This window comes from Aquarana catesbeiana, linkage group LG07 (genome assembly GCF_042186555.1).
Source record: "Aquarana catesbeiana isolate 2022-GZ linkage group LG07, ASM4218655v1, whole genome shotgun sequence".
Taxonomy (NCBI): domain Eukaryota; kingdom Metazoa; phylum Chordata; class Amphibia; order Anura; family Ranidae; genus Aquarana; species Aquarana catesbeiana.
In genome coordinates this window covers 158,769,300-158,795,740 of record NC_133330.1, presented here as the reverse complement: position 1 = coordinate 158,795,740, position 26,441 = coordinate 158,769,300, and the positions used below count along the sequence as shown (strand labels likewise).

General features: G+C 46.9%; 1 protein-coding gene across 3 annotated transcripts in view; it reads left to right on the top strand.

Annotated features, from left to right (window-relative positions):
• Positions 1-26,441, top strand: part of RGS21 (regulator of G protein signaling 21) — a 302,653-nt gene that overhangs the window by 79,648 nt on the left and 196,564 nt on the right. The window contains exon 1 of one of the 3 annotated variants that reach the window (XM_073592776.1): positions 3,614-3,720. The exons of 1 other annotated variant lie outside the window; for it this stretch is intronic. The gene's annotated coding sequence lies outside the window, so the exon portion shown is untranslated. Of the gene's footprint in view, positions 1-3,613; positions 3,721-5,793; positions 5,841-26,441 lie in introns of those variants that run through there. One more of the 3 variants, XM_073592775.1, reaches the window with a different exon arrangement.

Genomic DNA, 26,441 nt, shown 5'->3' with positions numbered 1-26,441 from the left:
GCGGCCTCTTCCCTTGGCTCAATGGCATCAGTAGCTCCTTCCCTAGCCCCACATTGTCCTCCTGAGGAGTCCCTCAAACTGTTTGACCACAGTGTTGGGTACATGCTCCAGGAGGATGCCCAGCGTTTTGAAGGCTCCGATGATGGTACTCAGCTAGAGGAAGGCAGTAACGTGAGCCCAGACAGAGGGGGTGCCCAAGAAGGACAGCAATCTGGAGGAGGAGGAGGCACATCACCAACGAGGCAGGATGCTCTCCAGGGGCCAGCCTAAGGGCAGCACACTAACTGCATCACACCGCAGAGCTCCGCATGTGCAGGGCGCTGCTGTCTCGTTATTCCAAAAGTTCTTTGGTGTGGGCCTTTTTTGAGATGAGTGCATCAGATCCCACCGCTGCTATTTGCAACATATGTCTCAAGCATATCTTGCGTGGCCAAAACATCTCCCGCTTGAGCACCACATGCTTGACCAGACATATGTTGACCTGCCATGCAGTTCGTTGGCAAGCGTACCTAAAAAACCCACACCAAAGAACAAAGAGGACCTCTCCTTGCTCCTCATTAGCTGGGCGAAGGCGATTCCGGCTCTCTACCGGCATGTGGAAGGCAATGTCTTGGCCTCGCTGGATAGGGCGGTCAGCGATAAGGTGCATATTGCCGCTGACTCATGATCCAGCAGGCATGGACAAGGACATCACGGCGCATTGGGTGACTCTGCTGGCAGCTGAGAAGGATGCAGGACAAGGTGCAGTAGTGGTGGAGGTTGTTCCTCCACCACGCCTCCAAAATGCTACTACTGGTGATTCTGACACACCTCTCTCCTCCACCCCCTCCTCTTCTTCTTCCACCATGGCCTCTTCATGTGCTTTGTCCTCAGAACTAGCGGTGCTCTGTAGGCGTTCAAGGGGCTACGCAAGTACGCAAGCCAAAATATGCCATGTGGTGCTTGAGCTGGTGTGCTTGGGAGACAGGAGCCACACTGGGGCAAAGATTTTGTCAGCTCTGCAGGGGCAGGTTCAGAGGTAGTTGATGCCACGCCAACTTAAGCCAGGAATGGTGGTTTGCAACAATGGCACCAGCCTCCTCTGCGCCCTCCGACAGGGACAACTGCCCTGTTTGGCTCACGTCTTTAACTTGGTGGTGCAGCGGTTCTTGGGCAGGTACCCGGGCTTACAGGATGTCCTGAAGCAGGCCAGGAAAGTCTGTGTGCATTTCCGCCGGTCACCTAAGGCCCCAATTTCTGCAGAGTATATGGGCCAGGCCCTTACTTTCAAACATTCAACTTACAAACGACTCCTACTTGCAAACGGAAGGAGACAACAGGAAGTGAGATAAAATCTACCCCTAGGAAGAGAAATTCTCTCCTGTAAGAGTTAATATGGGAAAAACTTTTCTCATTTCCACTGATGCTTTATCACCAATCCTTGCTTCACTAAAAACCCCAAATTTTTTAAAAACATTTGTCATTATGACAGAAAGTGAGGTGAAATCTTCTGAAGAGGAGCACAGACAGCAAAACAAATGTCACAGGGGTGATAACCCTTCCCTATGTTTTCCAAAGAGCTTAAAAATTGATTTTTTGGCTAGAGCTACACTTTAAAAATGTACCAGTTCAAAATTACAAACAGATTCTACCTAACAACAAACCTACAGTCCCTGTCTTGTTTGCACTGCCTGTATACTGCTGTTCAGAGTATATAGGGCCTGGGGGCCCCACGCCTTTCCTTTTTTAAATTTGGGTGTGGGGTTCCCCTTAATATCCATACAAGACCCAAAGGGCCTGGTAAAGGACTGGGGGTGGGGTACCCATGCCATTTTTCTCACTGATTTTCATCCATATTGTCAGGACCCGACATTACATTAAAGCCGCAAGCAGTTTTAAATGATTTTATTCCTTTAAAAATGTAATTTTGTGCAGGGACTGTTCTAAGCACGGGAAACACGCGCCACTTTACAGGCATACTATAGACACCCCCCAGGTACGATATTTAAAGGAATATTTCACTTTTTTTTTCACTTTAAGCATCATTAAAATCACTGCTCCCGAAAAAACAGCCGTTTTTAAAACTTTTTTTTGCAATGATACATGTCCCCTGGGGCAGGACCCGGGTCCCCAAACCCTTTTTAGGACAATACCATGCAAATTAGCCTTTAAAATTAGCACTTCTGATTTTGAACGTTTGAGTCCCATAGACTTCAAAGGGGTTCGTGCGAATTTTTGGTCCGTTCGCAGGTTCTGGTGCGAACCGAACAGGGGGGTGTTCGGCTCATCCCTAGTTACCAGTATGGTATTTGTAAATTGAAATCCTATCCCCTCTCAAGCGTCTCTTCTCCAGAGAGAATAAGTTCAGTGCTCGTAACCTTTCTTCATAACTAATATCCCCCAGACCCTTTATTAGCTTTGTTGCCCTTCTCTGTACTTTCTCCATTTCCAGTACATCCTTTCTGAGGACTGGTGCCCAGAACTGGACAGCATACTCCAGGTGAGGCTGGACCAGAGTCTTATAGAGGGGGAGAATTATCATTTTATCTCTTAAGTTAATCCCCTTTTTAATGCATGCAAAAATTCTGTTTGCTTTGTTAGTAGCAGCTTGGCATTGCATGCCATTGCTGAGCCTAGCATCTACTAAAACCCCAGGTCCTTTTCCATCCTTGATTCCCCCAGAGGTTCTCCCCCAGTGAGTAGATTCTTCTGCTACATATTTTGGTTAAAAAAAATCCAAATAAGTGTATATTGGTTTACGCAAAAGGTATAGCATCTACAAAGTATGGAATATTTTTTACTTTTTATTTTTAGTAATGACGGGGATCAGCAAATTATAGTGGGACTGCAGTCAAGACACTAACTGACACTTTTGACACTAATACAGTGATCAGTGCTAAAAAAATATGCACTGTCAATGTACTAATGACACTGGCTGGGAGGGGGTTAAACATCAGTGGCGATCAAAGGGTTAACTGTTTGCCTAGCCAGTGTTTGTGCACTGTGTGGGAGGTGCTTTTACTAAGGGAAGGCATGGATCCATGTTCCTGCTTTACATGAACACAGGATCCATGCCTACTGTACTGACAGAATAGCAATCTCCCTTGTTTACTCAGGCAGATCGCCATTCTGGCTCTCTGCCCAATGATCAGCGGGTGCCGGCGGACATCGAGCCCATGGTACCCGCGGATCAGCTCCCACTGTGTCTAATCACAGCGGGAGCAGAACGCTGGCGAGTGGTTAAGGTCAATTTCCAGGATAATCCTAACTAATATCAAAAATACCCCCCCAACACCAATTCTGAATAACCAGTGTAAGAAAGATTAGTATACTTACCTATTTTCAGGCAGCTCCTGTGGGTCTTGTGTCAGAGGAGAGCTTTCAACAATGGCTGGCAATGCCTGAAAGCGGTGATGTCACCCATGGGCTTACTATGACCCATCCATCAGCTACTACTGGCTGACATAGGGGAGCAGGATCATGTGACCAGACCAGAGTGGCCTAAAAATCGGTAAGTATACAGATCTTTCTTACACAAGTTAGTTAGCATAGGTGTTAGGAAGGGGGAGAGAGCATTTTTAAGATTAGTTAGGTTTGTCCTGCAATTTTGTTTACCCTTTGTTTTTATCTGTTTTTCTGTGCCAAGAATCTGTGCACCGAAGACCAATTTACTTGCACTGGAAAACAGTGCAGAAATCCAGGTGCTGGAAATTCCTGCTTTGCAGCTTTCAGCACACAATGGTAAGCAAATAAATTAAAAATAGCAATGTAAACTCTTACAGTGAAAGCTTAGAGAGATTAAGCATGTTTGATTTGAAAAAAGATGTTTTGGAGACAACCTGATTACATGTTTAAATATCTCTGAGGTCTGTGAAAGTTTTGGCAAATGAATGCTTCATGGAAGGAACATTTTACCATTAGTTTTGTATACAGTTCCCTACAGTAAGAGTTGTTATGTCGTGGAATACTATTCTGCCTGAGATAGAATAGGAAACCAGCAATATGTTGTGTTCCTGACTAAATTTTGTGTATTTTTTTGCTAGCCTGAGTTGTTACTTGCCCTTTTCTGTTCCCTGCAGGTCTTCCCTAAGCTCAGTGGGTAGATTACCTCTGCCTGTTACTAGATGGAGGATCCAGTAAATAGAGTGAGAATGACAATAACTGAGTTATAAATATGTATCTGACACAACCAATTCTTGAAGTCCTTGTTCGATGGTATGGCTTTCTCCAGAAGGTCTCCTCTCCCCTACTGGGCTCTGCCTGGGCAGAATGTGTGTTTTGAGTGTCTCTTCATTTGGATCTAACCTCAGTGTGCTGGAGAACCAGGACTTTAGCTGCCTTGTGGGATGGTTTTATCCAGATGGTGTTGGGCAAGAGGATAAATGCCTGGAGGCAGTGGCGTAGCGTGGATTATCAGCAACCGGGCCAAGGCAAGTAATTTGCACCCCCTAACCCGTGGACATTTAGATACCCCCACCCTGATCACACCCTCCCAAACCCCCCCCCGATCACGCCCCCAGATACTCCCACTCTGATCACACCCCCAAGATACCCCCATCCTGATCACACACCCCAGATAACCCCACCCTGATCTCACCCCCCAGATACTCCCACTCTGATCACACCCCCAGATAACCCCCCACTCTGATCACATGCCCCAGATACCCCCACCCTGATCATACCCACCAGATACCCCCACCCTGATCACACCCCCAGATATTCCCACTCTGATCACACCCTCAAGGGTTCCCACTGGAAAAAAAAAGCCCTACATGCAGCTACTCCAGTTGGAGACACAACCCCCTCTTTGATTACCCCCACCCTGATCACACACCCCAGATTACTCCCACTCTGATCACACCCACAGATCCCTCCACTCTGATCACACCCCCCAGATCCCCACCATCCCTTCACTCTGATCACACCTCCAGATCCCCCCATCCCTCCACTTTGATCACACCCCAGATCCCCCCCATCCCTCCACTCTGATCAGACCTCCAGTTCCTTCTACTCTGATCACACCTCCTATACCCCACCAGATCCCACCACTCTGATCCCACCCCCCAAATACCCCCATCCCCATCACACACACCCTCCCCCATATCTCACCGGTCCTGCAGCACCAGGGAAAGGAGGGTTAGCTGTATCCCGTGCAGGCAGGCAAATATCTTCAGCAGGTTTTCCTGTGGCTGTGGCAGCTGCAGCAACCAGCAGGGAGCCTCCTCCATCCTGACCTTCTCCTCCATTGGCACCCTTGGTTTGAACCCCCCCACACAGTGTGCTGCTCACTGCCCACGCACGCTCAGGATTGGGATCCACCCACCGCTTTCCAACTGGGCGCAGTGTGGAGGCTTTAGTTTGTATGCTGGGGGGGACTGGTATTTAAAAAATTCAAATCCCCAGCAAGTGGCTTTGGACTTGAATTCTATTGCCTCCCCAATTCAGTCTTATGGTGTCACTGGCCCTGTCTGTGCCCCTCTAATGTTGCGCCCGCTGTGACTGCCCTCCCCCCATGCTACGCCACTGCCTGGAGGGACCATCTTCTTTTGGGTGTGCCAGGAGCAAATGGAATGATGGCTGATCAGATTTTTTGATAAGCTGTTACTCACTATAATCAATATAAGTCTAAGTGCCAGGCAGCTTGTTACTCAAGATTCCATACTACAAGGTGTATTAGCATGACAGGCTCAGGGTGTGTTGACCTCTAAGGCTGGCATTGAACATTTGCATTTTAAAGCATGGCTTGATGTGCTGCTGAAGCCTTTTAAAATTCATGCAAAACATACAACACATGAAAATATATATTTGAGCACAATAGCAAAACACAGTGTGCAATGAGAAATAGAAGGTGACAACTCCAGGTAGGGGGTACCTTAATGTGTAAAGCTTAGACCTAAAAGATGTTTGGATTTCAGCACTTTTGTTAACATAGGTATTTCATTATCACATCAGACTTACTTTATGCTTTTACAGTCTTGTTTTTTAAATGTTATAGTATTTAAAACAATGCAAACTTCAAGCTTTCCCCTTAAAAATAAATCTGTCAGGATAAATAGAAATATGGGTGATGCCATCTCTTCTCTGACTTGTAGAATTTTTTTTTTATAATGAATAAAAGAAGTTTTCTACGATTTGACAAGGTGGAGAGGAGGGGTGACGATGGCAGCAGTGCTGAGTAACCGTCAGTGTTCAGTGTGCAGAGGGGAAGCTGCTTGAGACTTTCATCGTCTCCAGCAGCCCGTAAAATATGCAATATGGATAATTACATTATGCCAAGCTGGACCAAGGGAAGTTGGCAATAAAGATAATTCCCGGAGTTTCGCTTTAGGACTCTTTCAGTGTGCACCCTTACCCCCTTTGCCAAACTTCCCACTGGCTTCTTCTGGCCTAACCAATAAAAATCTAAATACTAACAACAACATACAAAACCATCCACAGCTCGTCTCACAATCTCACAGGGGTCACATCTAAATAGTTCACCAGACTGTAATCGGCATACCCGCTGTGATCAGAGGCGGCTCTCTAATTAGGCAAACTTTGCCTAACATGTGTGAGAGGGAATGTCCCTGGTCGGTGTCCCCAGGCTGGCGGGGTAAGCTATGGCTCTAGTGTTCGGTGCCTGTCTGCACAGTCTAATGCCCTGTACACATGACCGGTTTTCCCGTCGGCATAAACTCTGAAGGTTTTTTCGACGGAGTTCCGACGGAATTTCGCTCAAGCTGCCTTGCATACACACGGTCACACCAAATTCCGACCGTCCAGAACACGGTGACGTACAACAGGTACGACGGGACTAGAAAACAGAAGTTCAATAGCCAGTAGCCAATAGCTTCCGTCTCGTACTTGCTTCAGAGCATGCATAGTTTTTGGTACATCGCAACAGCATACAGACGAGGGGTTTTCCCGATAGGAATTGGTTCCGCCGGAAAAATTTTGAACATGTTCTCTTTCTAGGTCCATCAGAATTTTTGACTTAAAAAGTCCGATGGGGCATACACATGATCGGAATATACGATGAAAAGCTCCCGTCTGACTTTTTCTGTCGGACATTCCACTCGTGTGTACACAGCATAAGACCATCCCCTGTATCATATCCGCACAGTCTCTGACCATCTTCTGCAGCATGTTTGCAGTCTCTGACCATCTCCTGTATCATGTCTGCTCAGTCTTTAACCATCTCATGTATCATGTCCGCAAAGTCTCTAACTGTCTCCTGTATCATGGTTGTACATTCTCTGACCATCTCCTGTATCATATCTGCAGTCTCTGACCATCTCCTGTATCATATCTGCAGTCTCTGACCATCTCTTGTATCATGTCTACACAGTCTCTGACCATGTCTTGTATCATGTCTGCACAGTTTCTAACCATCTCTTGTGCCATGTCTGCAGTCTCTGGGGGGAGAGCCTACAGAGGGCTCAAGAGCGGGAGCGCTGCCAGGACGGGGGTCACGCGAGGAGTCAGATGTGTGTAGACTCTGGAGAGGATAATATAGGATGAAACCAGAGCCACCAAGCTGAAGTCCAGAGAGGACCGTCTGACTGAGCCCTACAAGGTGCACCTGAGAGGAGGTCAGTGACAGCTCTGCAAGGATAGTCTGAGAGGGATCATTGATGTAAGGGGGGAGTGAATACAGTAAGGTAAGGTGGCACTGATATAAAAGTGTCCCCTGGTATCAGTAAGCCCCCTTACCTTAGTACATTCACTCTGTGGAAGGTGATCTCTGGTCACCAGAGCCCCCCTTACATCAGAGTTCCCCTTTACACCAGTCTGCAGCATTCCCTTTTACATCATGATCTGCAGCATTCCCCTTTATATCAAATTTATCCTTGCACTGTAAGGGGGAATCCTGCCGACTCTAATGTAAGGGGAAACTCTGTGTTGGGTTATATTAACCTGACCTTCATGTAAATGGAGAAATATGGTTTTTGACTTTTGTTATAACTTAAACACTTTGCTAGTAGCAGCTGCACAAATTGTATCTATATCCCAACAGCCTTTAGTCTGTTAGGATATGTCTCTACTAACTTTGCACATCTAGACGCTGCAATATTTGCCCACTAATATTTGCAGAAGTTCAGTTAAATTTGATGGTGACCATTTGTGGACTGCAGTCTTCATTTCATTCCACAGATTTTCAATGGGGTTTAAGTCTGGTCTCTGACTAGGCCATGCAAGGACATTCACCTTTTTCTCCTTCAACCGTTGTGCGATCATTTTTTGCTGTGTGCTTTGGGTCATCGTCATGTTGGAAGATAATCCTTCTTCCCATTGACAACTTTTTGGCCAAGGACAGCAGATTTTCCTTAAGAATTTGACAATATTTTGCTCCATCCATTTTTCCTTCTATGAAATTGGATGGAAATAGAAAAAATGGACTTTAATGGCACCACACCTTGAGATAAATTTGTAAAAAAGTAATACATTTTATTGAAACTTAACAAAAGAGGGTTTTAGAAAATATGTATAGACATATTGCATAAGATATCATATTATTGTTTCTCATTAAGCCCAAATAACTTTTCTGATATTTTTATCACAATCTGCCCTCAAATTATGGGTAGGGAGCCCTCAAACAAGTACAATATATGCGTAATGCAGAAAAATCCGTATTTTCCTAATTTGGGTATACAGTAGTGGCTTATTGAGGGGTGGTGGTGTCCAGCTTAAAGTCTTGCTCGACATGTTTTATGTGGCATACGCTTCTTCAGGAGCTCAAGGGTTAAAATCACTTTTAATCTATGATAGAGTAGAAACAGAATAGTCAAGTATCACAATAATAGTATTAAAGGGGTTGTAAAGCTTCATTTAAAAAACAAAAAACAAAAACAAGCATGTCATACTTACTTCCTCTGTGCAGTTGGTTTTGCACAGAGTGGCCCCGATCCTCCTCTTCTGGGGTCCCTCAGTGGTGCTAGTAGCTCCTCCTCTCCTCGAGTGTGCCATTGGAGAAGAGCTCTCCTTCGGGACACCCATGTGGGCATGCTCCCGAGTCCTGCTTCTGTGTCTATTGACAAACATATCATACTTACCTCCACTGTGCAGTTCGTTTTGCACAGAGTGGCCACTTCTCGCGGCTCCTCTCCGCATTAGATAACCCCCTAGGAGAAGCGCTCTCCCGAGGGGGTTACCTTGCGGGCGCTCTCCCGAGTCCAGCGCTGCTATCAATCCATCCAATCAAGAGCCGGTACCCTGTGGAGAGAGGGAGAGGGCATACCTGCCGAAGAAATGAAGGGGCTCAGGTAAGTAAAACGGGGGGGGGGGGATGCATTAAGGTGAAAAAACACGAGGGTTTACCCCTTTAATACTAAATTTGTAGCAAATCTGTATCAATCCTTCAAGGAGGTATCCAGAGAATTTAGGTCACTATATGAAAGAGGTATCTTATATAGTGGTATACTATGCTGCAGTCTGAGTGCCCAATATAAAGGTCCTCACTCTGTGGGTATCAAACAGATACATTGTAATAGGTTAAATACCAGATGAGAAGCCACCACAAGGTAACCACAAAGTCCATATGTCAGGATCAACGTTGAAAACAGGCGCTTTTCTTCTATCCTGACAAGTGCTCCAGTCCCTGCTGGGAGAAACACCCCCATAACAGGATATTAACACGTCCATGCTTTACTGTAGGAATGGTGTTATTTGGATGGTGAGTATTGGTTTTTCATCAGACATATCTTTTGGTGTTGAAGCCGAATAAATCAATTTTAGTCTCACCTGACCATAACACCTTTGTCCATGTGGCCTCAAAATCTTCAAGGTGCGTTTAAAGTGGTCAGATGAGACAGAAATTTAATTATTTGGTCTCAACACCAAACTTAATGTCTGGCGGAAATCCAATACAGCTCGCCATCCAAATAACACACTCCTACAGTGTTTCTGTTTTTGTTTTTATCTTTTCTGACATGTTGGTGTTATATCTTTCACTTGTATGTTATAAGTTGCACTAGTAAATACAGCTGGATAAAACAAAAATGGTGTCAGTCTTCATTTCAGGATGCAAAGCAACAAAATGTGATTATTTTAAAAGGGGGGTGATTCTTTTCTATACCCACTGTACTTTAGCACTAGAACTTTTATTTCAGCTTCTGATAAAATAGCGCAATATATTTACATGAATGTTATCATGGCACTTTAATTTACCTGGATATAGCACTATGACAGAGGTTTATTGGAATTGATGATTATATGACTTACACATATTGCACTAGAATTTGGATTAATTATATACCTGTATAGCACATTTAGGACTGCGCTGTCTGTTCAATTAATGGTCATATATTTTCCTCTGTTGGTGCTCTTTGATTAGAGTAGGACTGCAAAGTAAAGAAGCAACTTAAAGCAGAGTTCTGCTTAAAAAAAATAAAATAAATAAAAGTCAGCAGCTACAAATAGTGCAGCTGCTGACTTTAATTAATCAGACACTTACCTGTCCCAGGGTCCAGCGATGCGGGCGTACGAAGCCCCGCTTGTCTCCCCCTCCTCTCTGCGGCGCCAGCACTGCCACTGTGGCTTCACAGCCGGGCACCCACTGCTCATGCGCGAGCTGCGCCGCGCACCGTGACTGGCCGGGCAATCATCTGGGACCTGTGACATGTCCCAGATGATTGCCGAGAGGGAGGGGGGAAAGGTGATCTCCCTTCTGGTGCCACGGTGTCCCAGAAGGAAGTAGGAGCTGGGACCCTCTAAAAAGAGGGTACTGGCTTCCCCCCCCAAAAAAATGACATGCCAAATGTGGCATGTCAGGGGGTCACCTCCCTTAAAGCGGAAGTTCCATTTTTGGGTGGAACTCCACTTTAACACAACGTGCTGCAACCAGATTTCTTGAAAAATGTATGCAAATAAGGCTATTGTTTTTAATGTAGCATCAGGTTAGACAAGTCATTTTTCATCATAAGTTGAGTAAAAAGTTAATATGTGGGTGTGGCACTGTCCTAAATAGTTAGGCTAATGGCTACCATATAAATCACATATAAACCAAATAACCATATGAAAGGTGATCCACTTTGAGTAGGGAGGGGGGGAGGGGAGGTGGAAAGGGTAGGGGGAATCCCCAACTGGTAAATCCAAAGTGACTTGTGCTACATACAATCAAGAGAGTATCAAAAACACATACAGTACGTGACTTGTGCACAGTGCGGCTAAAGTGGTATATATACAATGCTTATAAATTGTTTGACATTGAGAATTATTTATCAGACACTTATAGTGAACTGGATGAATAAACCGTGACTTGTGCTCAGTGCAACATAAGTGATTTTAAACAGTCCTTGTAAATTTCTTGGCGTTTCTTTAAATCTAGGCAGGTGTATCCAACATGCATCTGCTGCCTGTATTAATTGTAGTGACCGGGTGCTTGTGTCTTGTATTGTGATCATGCAGACACTCACCAGCTTCTTTAACCCCTACGGGGGTAATACGCAGTCACAGTGTATGCCACTGTGCGGCAGTCCTTAGCGCTTTCTTGATCAAGGTGAAGTTTAAACATAAAGGAAAGAGGAGATTCTCATAGCGTAAAACCATAAACACTCTTTATTTAAAGTAGATGACAGAATGGTACTCACATCTTAGTAGTTTAAAAACAGGCAACCAAATGTCATCAGGAAAAAAGCGTCAGGTTTAAAAGCTGTATTCACTGGGAGATGCAGCTTTTAAACCTGACGCTTTTTTCCTGATGACATTTGGTTGCCTGATTTAAACTACTAAGATGTGAGTACCATTCTGTCATCTAATTTAAATAAAGAGTGTTTATGGTTTTACGCTATGGGAATCTCCTCTTTCCTTTATGTTTAAACGTCACCTTGATCCAGAAAGCGCTAAGGACTGCCGCACAGTGGCATTCACTGTGACTGCGTATTACCCCCGTAGGGGTTAAAGAAGCTGGTGAGTGTCTGCATGATCACAATACAAGACACAAGCACCCGGTCACTACAATTAATACAGGCAGCAGATGCATGTTGGATACACCTGCCTAGGTTTAAAGAAACGCCAAGAAATTTACAAGGACTGTTTAAAATCACTTATGTTGCACTGAGCACAAGTCATGGTTTGTTCATCCAGTTCACTATAAGTGTCTGATAAATAATTCTCAATGTCAAACAATTTATAAGCATTGTATATATACCACTTTAGCCGCACTGTGCACAAGTCACATACTGTATGTGTTTTTGATACTCTATTGATTGTATGTAGCACAAGTCACTTTGGATTTACCAGTTGGGAATTCCCCCTACCCTTTCCACCCCCCCCCCCCCCCTCCTCCCTACTCAAAGTGCATCACCTTTCATATGGTTATTTGGTTTATATGTGATTTATATGGTAGCCATTAGCCTAACTATTTAGGACAGCGCCACACCCACATATTAACTTTTTACTCACCTTTTCGTCTTCCCCACTTTGGTGGAGATTACATTTGTGGAGGCAGCAGTCCAGCACTTTACTTTATTTTATTTTTACTTTAACTATTTCCGTTGCGCGGATACACCACTTAGTTTTGTCATTTTTCATGATACTTTACTCTAGAAAACTGTAATTAAATAATCCAGAAATGTCTGATAAATGATTATTGCCATGTGTTCTTCATCTGACTGAACATGCAAACCCATAATCCTGGGAATTTTTCCAGTAAAAATTGATAGAAGCAAGCATTCTGTCAAAAGATATATAATTTGCATGGCTGATACATTAAAATAGCAAAAATTTGCATTAAAGCCAGGTTTAAACATAGTATTTGCATTTTTATATTAGGTTTTGTTTTGTGAAAATTATTTTTACCTTCTTCTTTTTAGTTATTTTTTTATTTTCTATTTAAGAATGCGATCAGCTAAAAGAAAGTTATTACAATTGGCTTTTAAGTGTGTCATATACATAAAATCACATAATATTACAAGGAAAGTATTAATGATTTACACAGAGATTTTGTTATATTGTTGCCAGGCTATTGTTTAGATAAATGTATAAACCATAATAAAAATCCTCTCATGGTACATGGTCGCTTTGCTTGTTCTCCAAGATAGCTGCAAAGATCCTGGAGATTTCTATGAAGGGAACATTTGGGCCCATTTATTAGGTACTGTAGTTGTTGAAGATGAAGAATAAATTAAAAAATGTCTGCTGGAGTCATAAAGACTGGAGATAACACATTTTCTGGGTTGGGATGTTGTAGGAGGGAATTCAGTTGTTTTGTCAAGCCTGTGTGGGACTTGTTCAGTTATTTTGTCCAATCTTAGTCTAAGTTAGTGGTCTAATGCAGTGTTAATCAGATCGCGAGCACCAGACTCAGTTTGCCCTGGATCAGCATCATGAGTTGCTGCCAGCACCATAACAACCAATGATGGTCCTGTAGTTGTTGAAGATGAAGAATAAATTAAAAAATGTCTGCTGGAGTCATAAAGACTGGAGATAACACATTTTCTGGGTTGGGATGTTGTAGGAGGGAATTCAGTTGTTTTGTCAAGCCTGTGTGGGACTTGTTCAGTTATTTTGTCCAGTCTTAGTCTAAGTTAGGGGTCTAATGCAGTGTTAATCAGATCGCAAGCACCAGACTCAGTTTGCCCTGGATCAGCATCATGAGTTGCTGCCAGCACCATAACAACCAATGATGTTTTAGGATCAGGACTCACTGTGTCATTCATTACTAGATAGTGGCTGTCTTGCCCACACTATGGCAACACGTGGCTCTGATCCAAGGCAGGTGGAATGCAGGGCCACCCTCAGCATTCGGCAGAAGAGAGAAGTTGCCTCCTCCAGCCCTCCTTTACCTCCTGCCCTCTGCCATACTGCTGGATCCAAAAGTTAGGGCTCTGGGTGAGGAGGGAACTGCATGATTGGGGGACTCTGTATTGAGGTCCTGGGTGACTGAATGGCTCTTGATCAGGGACTGTGTGATTGGGGGACTCTGTGGTGATGGTGGGCCTCTGATGTCTAGGGGGCGATTTTGATGTGATGGGGCTCTCATGTATAGGGGTGTCTCTGATGTAATGGAGAGTACTCATGTATAGAAGGAGCTCTGATGTGAAGGAGGGACTCTGACGTGATGAGGGGACTCTGACATTAAAGGGGGACCTCTGACATAATGGTAAAACCTCTGATGTGAATTAATTTTTATCAAGGTGGTTGTGTGCATTCTCCCAGGCAAGGCCGTCTTACTGAGCGGGCAACTTGGGCACTGCCCGGGGGCCCCATGTTCACCTGGGGCCCCATCAGAGCCGGACAAATAGCACTAGCATTGGCGCAAGGAAGTCAGGCTGAGCGGGCACAGGCAGTCCAGCGTGCCACGGCATCTTTGGTTCCGCCTGCAAGCTGGGCTGTCACCACCTCTCCTGAGCCTCCCTGAGTGACTGAGCGAGCTAAGGCAGAGGGGGGGCCGAAGCTCAAGTGCCATCAATGAGCGGGTCTGAGAAGAAGAAACTGTGCTGCCCCCCCTCGAGCCACGGCGCTGCTGTCAGAAGAGGGCTCTATTTCTTTCCTATCCCCCTCCTCCTGTCAGCAGTGGGGAGAGTGGCTATGTCTCTGGAGAGAGCAGCTGCAGGCTTTTCTCCCCCCTGTCCTCCTCATGCTGCTGTACTCGGGAGCAGAGCCCTCTCCTTCCTATTGGCCAAAAATAAAGGAGCACAAAGGAGGATCATGGGACATGTATTCCCTAGGACTGGCAAGCGATCCTAAAAGGGAAACTGCAGCACCCAGCATGCCCAGCTGAAGGGGAGGGAGAGAAAGCCAGGATATAGGTGGCAAGTGACACGCTGAATCTGGTGGCAGGTGACCGGTGGCAAGTAACACGCTTAATCTGCTGGCAGGGGATGGGTGGCAAGTGACACACTGAATCTGGTGAAAAGGGAATGATGGCAAGTGACACGCTGAATCTGGTGACAAGGAACTGGTGGCAAGTGATACTCTGAATCTGGTGACAAGGGACCAGTGGCAAGTGACACGGTTAATCTGGTGGCAGGGGATGGGTGGCAAGCGACATGCTGAATCTGAAGCAGGGGACGGGTGGCAAGTGACACGCTGAATCTGGAGGCAGGTGACGGTGGCAAGTGACATGCTGAATTTGGTGGCAGGGGATGGGTGGCAAGTGACATGCTGAATCTGGTGACAAGGGACCAGTGGCAAGTGACATGCTGAATCTGGTGACAAGGCACCGGTGGCAAGTGACATGCTGAATCTCCCTACAATTTTTTAGTTCTAACTTTTTTTGGCAAACTCATCGATAATATCTTCGTAGGACAAAGTATTTAAAAGTTCTGACTCAATGGCAAGTAAAGCTAAACTGTTCAGTCCTTCTTGACCCAAAGATGATCGTAACTAGTTCTTTATGCAAATACATTTCATTCATTTTTATGCACCACAGCTCAGTTGCAGTGCATAGAAACAGTATGCATTTTGCACCACACTGCTCAGCATGCAGTGGCGCTGTTGCAGTGTGAACAGGACACATAGAAAACAATTGTTTTCTATTGCCCTTGGAGAGACCTGTGTTTTGCTAGTGCAGAAATCACAGACCCCCTTTTACATCAGTGTCTTCAGTCCCCCCCTTCACATCACATCACAGACCCCCTTTTGCATCAATGTCCTCAGTACCCCCCTTACATCACATACCCCCTTTTACATCAGTGTCCTTAGCCCCCCCCCCCTTACGTCACATCCCCCCTGCCTCATCACAAACCCCCGTCACAGACCCTCATTACAGACTTCAAAAGGTGTCTAATGGGACCTAGAGGGGGTCTCTCTAACAGAGGCCCATTCAGTGTCCATTATAGAATCTGTTAGAAAGAGTCCCCACCAGGTCCCATTAGAGACTGAAAAGGAGTATAATGGGACCTGGAGGAGGGCCTCTATCTAACAGAGTGTACAGTGAACACCTTCATTCACTCTGTTCCTCATGGGACCCCCTCCTTGTGCCATGACTCTCACCCCTGCCCCAACCTCTCACAAAGTAAAAATAAAATTGGCACTGTGTAGCGCTCCTCTTACCATAACTGTGGGTACTGCAGATGTTGCTGACTCCCGCGTCCTCTGTGGCTGACTCCTGTTGGTGGCTGGCTGGCTCCCGTGTCCTCTGTGGCTGGCTGGCTCCCGTGTCCTCTGTGGCTGGCTGGCTCCCACGTCCTCTGTGGCTGGCTGGCTCCCGCTTCCTCTGTGGCTGGCTGGCTCCCGCGTCCTCTGTGGCTGGCTGGCTCCCGCGTCCTCTGTGGCTGGCTGGCTCCCGCGTCCTCTGTGGTTGGCTGGCTCCTGCGTCCTCTGTGGTTGGTTGGCTCCCACGTCCTCTGTGGCTGGCTGGCTCCCGCGTCCTCTGTGGCTGGCTGGCTCCCACGTCCTCTGTGGCTGGCTCCTGTTGGTGGCTGGCTGGCTCCTGTGTCCTTTGTGGCTGGCTGGCTCCCGTGTCCTCTGTGGCTGGCTGCTGTTGGTGGCTGGCTCCTGTTGGTGGCTGACTCCCACGTCCTCTGTGGCTGGTTCCAGTGGGTGGCTGGTCAGCACCCTGCTGTGCCTGGCTGGCTCCCTGGTGTGGGTGGGTCACCGTGGGTGGCTCCTGTTGTGGCTGGCTGGTTTTCTGCTGTGGGTCAGTGGGTGGGTGGGTGGCTGGCACGGTGCACACTGCTACGGTAGGCTGGCCTGGATCCCTGCTGTAGGTCAGTGGGTGGCTGGCTGGCTGGCTGGCAAGGTGCACACTGCTGCGGCTGACAGGGGGGGGGGGCACTGACAGAGGGGTGAGCTCTGACAGAGAGGGGGGGCACTGACAAAGAGGGGAGGGCACTGACAGAGAGGGGAGGGCACTGACAGAGAGGAGAGGGCACTGACAGAGAGGGGAGGGCACTGACAGAGAGGGGGGGCATTGACAGAGAGGGGGGGCACTGACAGAGAGGGGGGCACTGACAGAGAGGGGAGGGCACTGACAGAGAAGGTAGGGCACTGACAGAGAGGGGGGGCACTGACAGAGAGGGGGGGCACTGACAGAGAGGGGGGGCACTGACAGAGAGGGGGTGGGCACTGACAGAGAGGGGGGGCACTGACAGAGAGGGGGGCACTGACAGAGAGGGGGTGGGCACTGACAGAGAGGGTGGGCACTGACAGAGAGGGGGTGGGCACTGACAGAGAGGGGAGGGCACTGACAGAGGGGGGCACTGACAGAGAGGGGGCACTGACAGAGAGGGGAGGGCACTGACAGAGGGGGGGGACTGACAGAGAGGGGGGGCACTGACGGAGAGGGGGAGCACTGACTGAGAGGGGGTGGACACTGACCGAGGGGGGGTGGGCACTGACAGAGAGGGGAGGGCACTGACAGAGGGGGGGGCACTGACAGAGAGGGGGGCATTGACAGAGGGGGGGGCACTGACAGAGGGGGGGCACTGACAGAGGGGGGGGCACTGACAGAGGGGGGGGCACTGACAGAGGGGGGGGCACTAACAGAGGGGGGGGCACTGACAGAGAGAGGGGGGCATTGACAGAGGGGGGGGCACTGACAGAGAGGGGGGGCACTGACAGAGAGGGGAGGGCACTGACAGAGAGGGGAGGGCACTGACAGGGAAGGGCACTGACAGAGAGGGGGTGGGCACTGAGAGGGGGGGGCACTGACAGAGAGGGGGTGGGCACTGACAGAGAGGGGGTGGGCACTGAGAGGGGGGGCACTGATAGAGAGGGGGTGGGCACTGAGAGGGGGGGCACTGACAGAGAGGGGGTGGGCACTGACAGAGAGGGGGTGGGCACTGAGAGGGGGGGCACTGACAGAGAGGGGGTGGGCACTGACAGAGAGGGGGTGGGCACTGACAGAGAGGGGGTGGGCACTGAGAGGGGGGGCACTGATAGAGAGGGGGTGAGCACTGAGAGGGGGGGCACTGACAGAGAGGGGGTGGGCACTGAGAGGGGGGGGCACTGACAGAGAGGAGGGGCTGACAGAAGGGTGGGCTGATAGAGGGGGGTTGACAGAGAGGGACGGGCTGACCGAGAGGGGCGGGGCATAGAGAGAGGGACGGGCTGATAGAGAGAGGGTACACTGACTGTAGAAGACATACAGTCAGCACGCCAGGCAGAGAGGCGGGATTCCCGCAGCAGATCACCCACAGAGCAGCCCCGCCTCCACAGTGACCAGCTCCCCTGGGCCAATCAAAGGTGCCCATGACGGCCGCCCGCACATGACCCTGTTCGGCCAATCACAGGGTGCTCATCTGGACTACAGCTCCCAGAATGCCACAGCGTAGTGGCTTTCTGATAACACACCCCACTGCGGCCGTGCTCCATACTCCGAAAAAAAAAAAAAAAAAAAAGCCTGTGGGCGGCCGCGGCGCCGCCCCTGTACCACTGCCGCCCCGAGGCCTGGCCTCGGTGGCCTTGTGGGAAATCCGGCCCTGATTGTACAGCAGGCATATATCAGGAATATGAAATGTTGGGGGAACAAACGCTTTAAGATAGGTGAATTTCTTCCAGCAAAGAAATCTTATGTTTGTGCTATGGCTCAGAACATAGTATATACAGTACTCAGCAAAAGTTTTAGGCAGGTGTGAAAAATGCTGTAAATTAAGAATATTTTCATAAATAGAAGTGTTAATAGTTTATTTTTTATCAATTAACAAAATAGAAATTAAATGAATAAAAGAGAAAGCCAAATCAAATCAATATTTGGTGTAACTACCCTTTTTGGCTTCAAAACATCATCAACACAAGCATAATTTCTTCTAGGTACACACAGTAAAGGAACTCAGCAGGTAGGTTGTTCCAAACATCTTGAAGATGTAACCATAGATCTTCTGTGGATGCATGCTGCAGTGCCTCAAATCCTTCTTTCTCTTCATGTAATCCCAGACAGACTTTATGATGTTGAGATCAGGGCTCTGAGGGGGCCAAGCCATCACTTCCAGGACTCCTTGTTCTTCTTTACGCTAAAGATAGGACAGGTAGAGCCAAGGACAGGGGTCACTCCTGGTACGGCAGACAATGGGGGTCACTGCTGTCAGGGCAGAGGACAAGGGTCACCACTGAAGAGGCAGAGGACAGGGATCACCACTGGAGAGGCAGAGGACAGGGATCAACGTTGGAGAGGGAGAGGACAGGGATCACCGTTGGATAGGCAGAAGATAGGGATCACCTCACCACTGGCAAGGCAGGGGACAGGGATCACCACTGGCAGGACAGAAGACAGGGGTCACCACTGGCAGGGCGAAGGACAGGGATAACTGCTAGAGAGGCAGAGAACAAGGATTACCACTGGCAGGGCAGCGAACAGGGATAACTGCTAGAGAGGCAGAGGAGGGATCAACGCTAGAGAGGCAGAGGACAGGGATCTTCACTGGAGAGGCAGAGAACAGAAATCAACGCTGGAGAGGCAGAGGACAGGGGTCACCTCACCACTGGCATGGCAGAGGACAGGGATTAGCGCTGGAGAGGCAGAGGAAAGGGATCACCACTGGCAGGGCAGAGGACAGGGATCACTGTTGGAGAGGCAGAGGACAGGGATCACCACTGGCAGGGCAGGGCAGAGCACAGTACTCTATATATAAATCTTTTTATGTCTATCAAAAAATAAGCAACGTACAATTACCATAGCATTTTGATAATATATAGTGTAAACTGTGCTTCTTACATCAGGTGTTCCCTTCAAAGTGCCCCCTTACAGCAGGTCTCCCCAGCATAGTACCCTCTTATGCCCTGTACACACAAGCGGACTTTTCGTCGGACTGAACTCTGACGGTCTTTCCGTCGGAGTTCCGATGAAGTCCTGCTGAAACGGACTTGCCTACACACGATCACACAAAAGTCCGACCGTCTAGAACGCGGTGACGTACAACAGGTCCGACGAGACTATAAAACGGAAGTTCAATAGCTCATGCACCACCCTTTGGGCCCCTTCTGCTAATCTCGTGTTTATCTCATGTTAGTAGAAATTTGGTGAGAGACGATTCACGCTTTTCAGACTCCTGTTTTTCAGATCATTTAACTGTTGTTCAGTTTGTGCTTGTGAGGTTTGTATCTGCATTTCAGTGCGTGTAGTCAGTTCGCATTGATTTATTCAGTGTGTTCTTGTCCGCTCATTGCTGATTTTCAGCTCGCTCTTCACAGGCCTTGCTGTTCTTCAGTGCGTTCTGTTAAGTTTGTTCTGACCAGCCGACCGTTTTGAAGCCATGTTGCGTGTACGTTCTCGTCGTAGAGCTCGTGCTTTGTATGTGCTTGGTGCTGTAGTTCATTCTTCAGCCCAAGCCCAGTCCATGAACAGGGTGGGGAGGAGTTCATGGACGAAGAATTGGTTGCTCCAGCGTGACCAATTCTCTCACATGCCTTTGCTTCGTGAGAACCGTGAGAACAACCCTGGGGATTTCAGGAACTTTCTCAGGATGACGGACACCGTTTTTCACCGTTTGTTGGCTTTGCTGACCCCTTATATCAGCAGGCAAGATACCTGCATGAGGCAAGCCATCACTCCGGAGCAGAGGCTAGTCGCCATGTTGCGGTGCTTGGCGACTGGGAGAAGCCTGCAGGACCTCAAGTTCTCGACAGGCATCTCCCCCCAGGCTCTGGGGATCATTATCCCAGAGACCTGTTCTGCCATCATCCAGGTCCTGCAGAAGGACAATATTAAAGTAAGATTTTTATCCTTTAACATCACATTTTATTGTATTTAATGTTTGCTAACGTAATGTATTTCTTTACTCGAACACTAATTACCATGATTGCAATATGCAGTGAATGTCCCCTTTGTCCTCATGCATGCTGTAATTTTTTAATGCTCTTTTTTGTCCTGCATGCATATTTGCCTTCACTAACCTCCCCAGCATGCTATTCTGGGCCCATATCTACCTAGTCTAGTCACTTAACAATGTATTTTGTCAGCTCCATTGTAGTGCTTTACCCTAAAATTTATCCAAATGGTCTGTGTGTCCTTAAATTGATTTATAATAACCCCCCCAAAATGTATCCAAATGGTCTGTGTGTCCTTAAATTAATTTATAATCCCCCCCTTAAATGTATCCAAATGGTTTGTGTGTCCTTAAATTGATTTATAACCCCCCCCCCTAAAATTTATCCAAAAGGTCTGTGTGTCCTTAAATTGATTTATAATCCCCCTCTCCCTAAAATTTATCCAAATGGTCTGTGTGTCCTTAAATTGATTTATAATCCCCCTCTCCCTAAAATGTATCCAAATGGTCTATGTGTATTTAAATTGATTTTTAACCCCCCCCTCTAAAATTTATCAATGGGCCATCAGAGGGGGTGAGGAATCTGATAGGTGGGCCTTATATTTTAGTCTTTAAATAATACTTAAATTAATGTTATACTGATGCTGGGCAAGAATGTTTTTTGTGTAATGTGCTTGCAATGTTATGTGCAAAAGTACTTATATATTTTTTTTCTTGTTTGCCTCCCCAGTTTCCTTCAACGCCACAGGAATGGCAGACTGTGGCATCCCATTTTGCCACCCGTTGGGACTTTCCCAACTGTGGAGGGGCTATAGATGGGAAACACGTCCACATTGTGCCACCACCCCATTCGGGGTCATACTATTTTAATGATAAGGGGTTTCATAGTATTCTGTTAATGGCGGTGGTGTCGGCACAATATGAATTTCTGTATGTGGACGTGGGGAAGAATGGCCAGATGTCAGATGGAGGAGTCTTCGCCCAGACAGAGTTCTACCAGCGTCTCCAGAGTGGTGGCTTGGGATTGCCACCTGATGCGGATAACGTGGAAGGACTCCCCTTTGTCCTCATTGCAGATGAAGCCTTCGGTCTGGGTGAGCACCTGATGAGGCCATTCCCCCAAAGGACCCTCACCCCGGAGAGGAGGGTTTTTAACTACCGGCTGGCCAGAGCGAGAAGAGTTGTGGAGAATGCCTTCGGGATAATGGCAAGCCGGTTCCACCTGTTTCAGACAGCAATCCACATGGCGGACTACAAACTTAATCACATTGTCCTAGCATGTTGCATCCTGCACAATTTTTTACGCAAAAATTCAAGAAATTATCTTGCATCACTTGGGCCTGAGGCCGGACTTACAGAGAATCCTCTGATGGGTCTGGATACTGGCCGTACTGGCTTGGCCCCCCAAAGCGCCCGTCAAGTTCGGGATAAATATGTTGATTTTTTTACGGGTACGGGGGCCATTGCAATGCCAGACAATCTCTAATTTTTATGAATATAAAATAATAATCAGATAAAATCTAGAAATGTTTTTATTGCTTGCCTTTCTTTTTGGCTGTCTCCTAGGTTCTCCTAGTGCACTTGTAATGCCAAGTGTATTTTTCTTTAGTAAATAAGTCCCATTGTCACTGTAAACACCAAATAACTTACAAAACTGGTATTGAGCATTGAAAGAAGAAGCCACACATTGTTGATTAACATAATTTTTAATCTGTGCACATTCACATGTGCATTTAGGAAAATTTTTAGTTTTTAAATATATATATATATATATATATATATATTTTCTAAACAATAATTTTTTTTTGTTTTTAAAAAAACTTTTTTTTTTGTTTTTTTTTACAAACAGGCATCATTTTTTTTTTTTTTGTAAACAGGCCTCTATTTTTTTTTATTTTTTTTTTTTTTATAAACAGGCCTCTATTTTTTTATTTTTATAAACAGGCCTCTATTTTTTTTTTATAAACAGGCTTTATTATAACAAATTTGGCTTTTTAAAATGTTAAAAAGTCAAAGCCCAGAATGGGGTCAGCAAAAAAGGAAATGAAGAACATGATCTATGTTTTTTTTTGTGAAAAAGGGATTTAGATTCTCCCCAAAACATCGATCATGTTCTTCATTTCCTGCTGCATATTGTCCAGCCGATTATGCATGATGTCCAGGCTAGTGCGCAGCACCTAAAATTGATGAAAAAAGATGTATTTAGAAATATGCAGAAATACATGGATTACCAGAAGCTGGGGTGTCAGACACTCACCTGGTGGGGTGCACATGTCACTCACTTCCTCCACCTCTCCTTTGTCCACATCCTTGGGGGGGGGGGCGCTGGCACTTGTACATGGTTCCACCGCTTCCCCTTCCACAACCAGAACATCACCTAAAATTGATGAAAAAAGATGTATTTAGAAATATGCAGGAATACATAGATTACCAGAAGCTGGGGTGTCAGACACTCACCTGGTGGGGTGCTCATGTCGCCTACTTCCTCCACCGCTCCTTCATCCACATCCTCGGTGGGGCTTGGGCTGATTTCCCAATCCGGCTGGCAAGGTTGGGGGTCTCTGGGATCAGGTTGTCTGAGTCTTTTCTCCCCTATGAGAATGAAACAAAATATACTTAGCACACAGATATTTGAGTCCAGGAATAGGAATATGAAACATTGTATTGAAGTGGTGTACAATTGTCTGTTTGGGCAGAGATCGAAGTTGAAGACATGGTTAAAATCCCCTTTGAAACAAGCCGGAATACTTACCTTTTTTGGCCACATTTCACAGATAGAGACACCCCAAACAAGTATCCACTGTAGCACCTGTGTGGGTTACCCTAAAAAATGTATTCTGGTGTCCCACACTAGTGCTCCTGAGTCCAGATGTGTAAACAGCTGCCTAGTGTCCTCTCCTTACATTCCACTGAATGAAGTTTGCTATTCATTCTAGTTTCAAAGACATCTAGACAACAATGTCCTAAACTTCTTTTAATAAGACAAATTACCAAGACCAAAATTTTGTTTAAAGCCTGTATCAACTAAATACATTGTATATATTTGCATATTTGCATATTTGTGCGTAGAGAAAGGGGCGGGTAATATTCGTGAAAAAGAACGTCAGGGGTGGGCGACGCAGGCGGAGTTTCATGCAAGCGCTGTGAATATAAAGCTAAAACACGCATGTGCCGTACGTACGTTCTGTGCGCGGAGGAAAGAGGAAGTGGAGTGAAGTTACGAGCGTCCGAAACGAAGGTAAATTTTATTTACTTTGTAGCGGCCTATACTGCTTAAAGAATAAGGCTTATGTTTGGGATAAGATTATTCAAAAATGAATAATAAGTTTAACCACTTGCTTACAGGGCACTTAAACCCCCCTCCTATCCAGACCAATTTTCAGCTTTCGGCGCTGATGCACTTTGAATGACAATTGCGCGGTCATACAACACTGTACCCAAATGAAATTTTTATCATTTTTTCACCACAAATAGAGCTTTCTTTTGGTGGTATTTGATCACCTCTGCGGTTTTTACTTTTTATTAAAAAAATGTAAAAAACTGATTTTTTTTTTTAAAAAAAGAAGTTTATTTTTTTATATTTTGTTATAAAAAAATTTAAACGGGTAATTTTTCTCCTTCATTGATGTACGCTGATGAGGCGGCAGTGATGGGCACTGATAGGCGGCAGTGATGGGCACTGATGGGTGGCAGTGATGGGCACTGATGGGTGGCAGTGATGGGCAGCACTGGCAGGTGGCACTGATTGGCACTACAGGTGGGCATTGATAGGTGGTACTTGTGGGCATTGATAGGTGGCACTTGTGGGCACTGTTAGGTGGCACTGTGGGCACTGTTAGGTGGCACTGTGGGCACTGTTAGGTGGCACTGTGGGCACTATTAGGTGGCACTGTGGGCACTATTAGGTGGCACTTTTATTGGGCACTGATGAGGCAGATGTGCCTCTTCCACTTGGGGACCAATGTCCCTCACATCCGATCCGGTGATCGGCTTTTTTTTCTACTCGCGCTGTCAGCGTGAGTAAAAAAAAAAAAGATTACCGATCTTTTGTTTACATCATGTGATCAGCTGTCATTGGCTGACAGCTGATCACATGGTAAGGGGCCGGGACCGGCCCCTTACACAGATCGGTGATCAGCCGAGTCTCAGTGACTCAGTGATCACAACGCACCCGGCGCGCGCCCTGCAGGGCGCGCGCAGGGAGCGTGCACAGGGGAGGACGTCATATGACGGCCTCCCGGGAATGTAGGTCCGCGCTGTAACCGTCATTCGGCTATAGCGCGGATGCCAGGTAGTTAAAGACCCTGAATTTCTGACACCATTTATTGAGAAGTACAGGGAGATGAGGAATCTGTGGGAGGTCAAACACCCTTAATATTACATTAAACCAATAAGGAAGGTAACGCTGGAGAGACTTCTGGCATTTGTGCAGACTTTCATCCCAGAAGCAACCATTGAGATTTTGGAAAATAAAATTGGGATCTTGAGGAATATGTATAGGAGGGAGCATAACAAGATCCAGAATTCCCTGAGATCAGGAGCATAAGCAGATGATGTGTATGTACCCAGGCTGTGGTACTTCGAAAACCTGCGTTTTCTTGACGGCCAGACTGAAGCCAGGGAATCTCTTTCGACCCTTCCCTCCAACCTTCCCTCCACCCCAGCATAGGCTGATGAAGACCAACCTGGGTCTTACGTCCTGGAAGAACCGGATGCAACCATCTGGAGCCAGGTATATTATTTAGAGACATATTTAGTGTCCTAATATTAATGATGTTAACTAGATGTTCTAATTGATTACCTATTAGGGATTTTATCCAAAAAATGATGTCTACATATCAATTGACAGTAGTGGCCAAAAATGTTTGTCACCAGCTTGAAAAAATGCTGGGGTCAGAATGATACTCTTTTATATGTATTAACATTGAATTTGCAAGTCATGAGCTGAAAATTGTGTGTGATTGATGAACCTAAAACTAAAACTATGTCCCTTTTTTATACACAGGATGAGCTCAGCCAGGAGGAAGTTCTGGAAAGTGGCAGCCAGGAGGAGGCCGGGACCAGTGTCAGCCAGGAGGAGCCCGGGCCCAGTGTCAGCCAGGAGGTGGCCATGCCCAGTAGGAGCCTCAATCGCAGGTGCCTCCCCTCTGCCTTCAGACAAAAAGGCCCAGGAAAGTTACGGTGACAGAGGAGGCATCACTGCGCCTCATAAGAGAAGCTACAAATTTCCTCAAGAGCCCCCCCGAACCTGAAGAGGCCTATGGCTGCTATATAGCCAGCAGGTTGCTCGAAGTGGAGAAGGGCCAACGCCTCCTCTGTGAAAAACTTTTTTCTGAAGTCCTTCACAAGGGGCTGAGGGGCGAGTTAACTGCCAACAGCCAAATAAATGAGCAAGCCCCTCCTCCTCCTGCCACAAGTCCACCACCAGAGCCACAGCCTCCAAGGAAGGCTGCAGGGCAGCGTGGAGGGAAGGCTGCAGGGAAGGGTGCAGGGCAGTGTGGAGGGAAGGCTGCAACGAAGAGAAGAAAGTGATGACCTGGGTTCAGTCTGGTCTGACAGAAGACGCAGGCTGGTGTAGTACCACAGCCTGGGGACATGCCTTGTTTTTTGTCCGTCGGACCAGCATACAGACGAACGGATTTCTCGATAGGAACTGGGTCCGGCAGAGTTCCGACGTAAAGATTTGAAACATGTTCCAAATCTAAAGTCCATCAGATTTTCGTCAGAAACAGTCCGCTGAAGGTCCGATGAAGCCCACACACGGTCGGATTGTCCGCCAGATTCGGTCCGTCGGACCAGTCTGGTCAAAAAGTCCGCTCGTGTATACAGGGCATT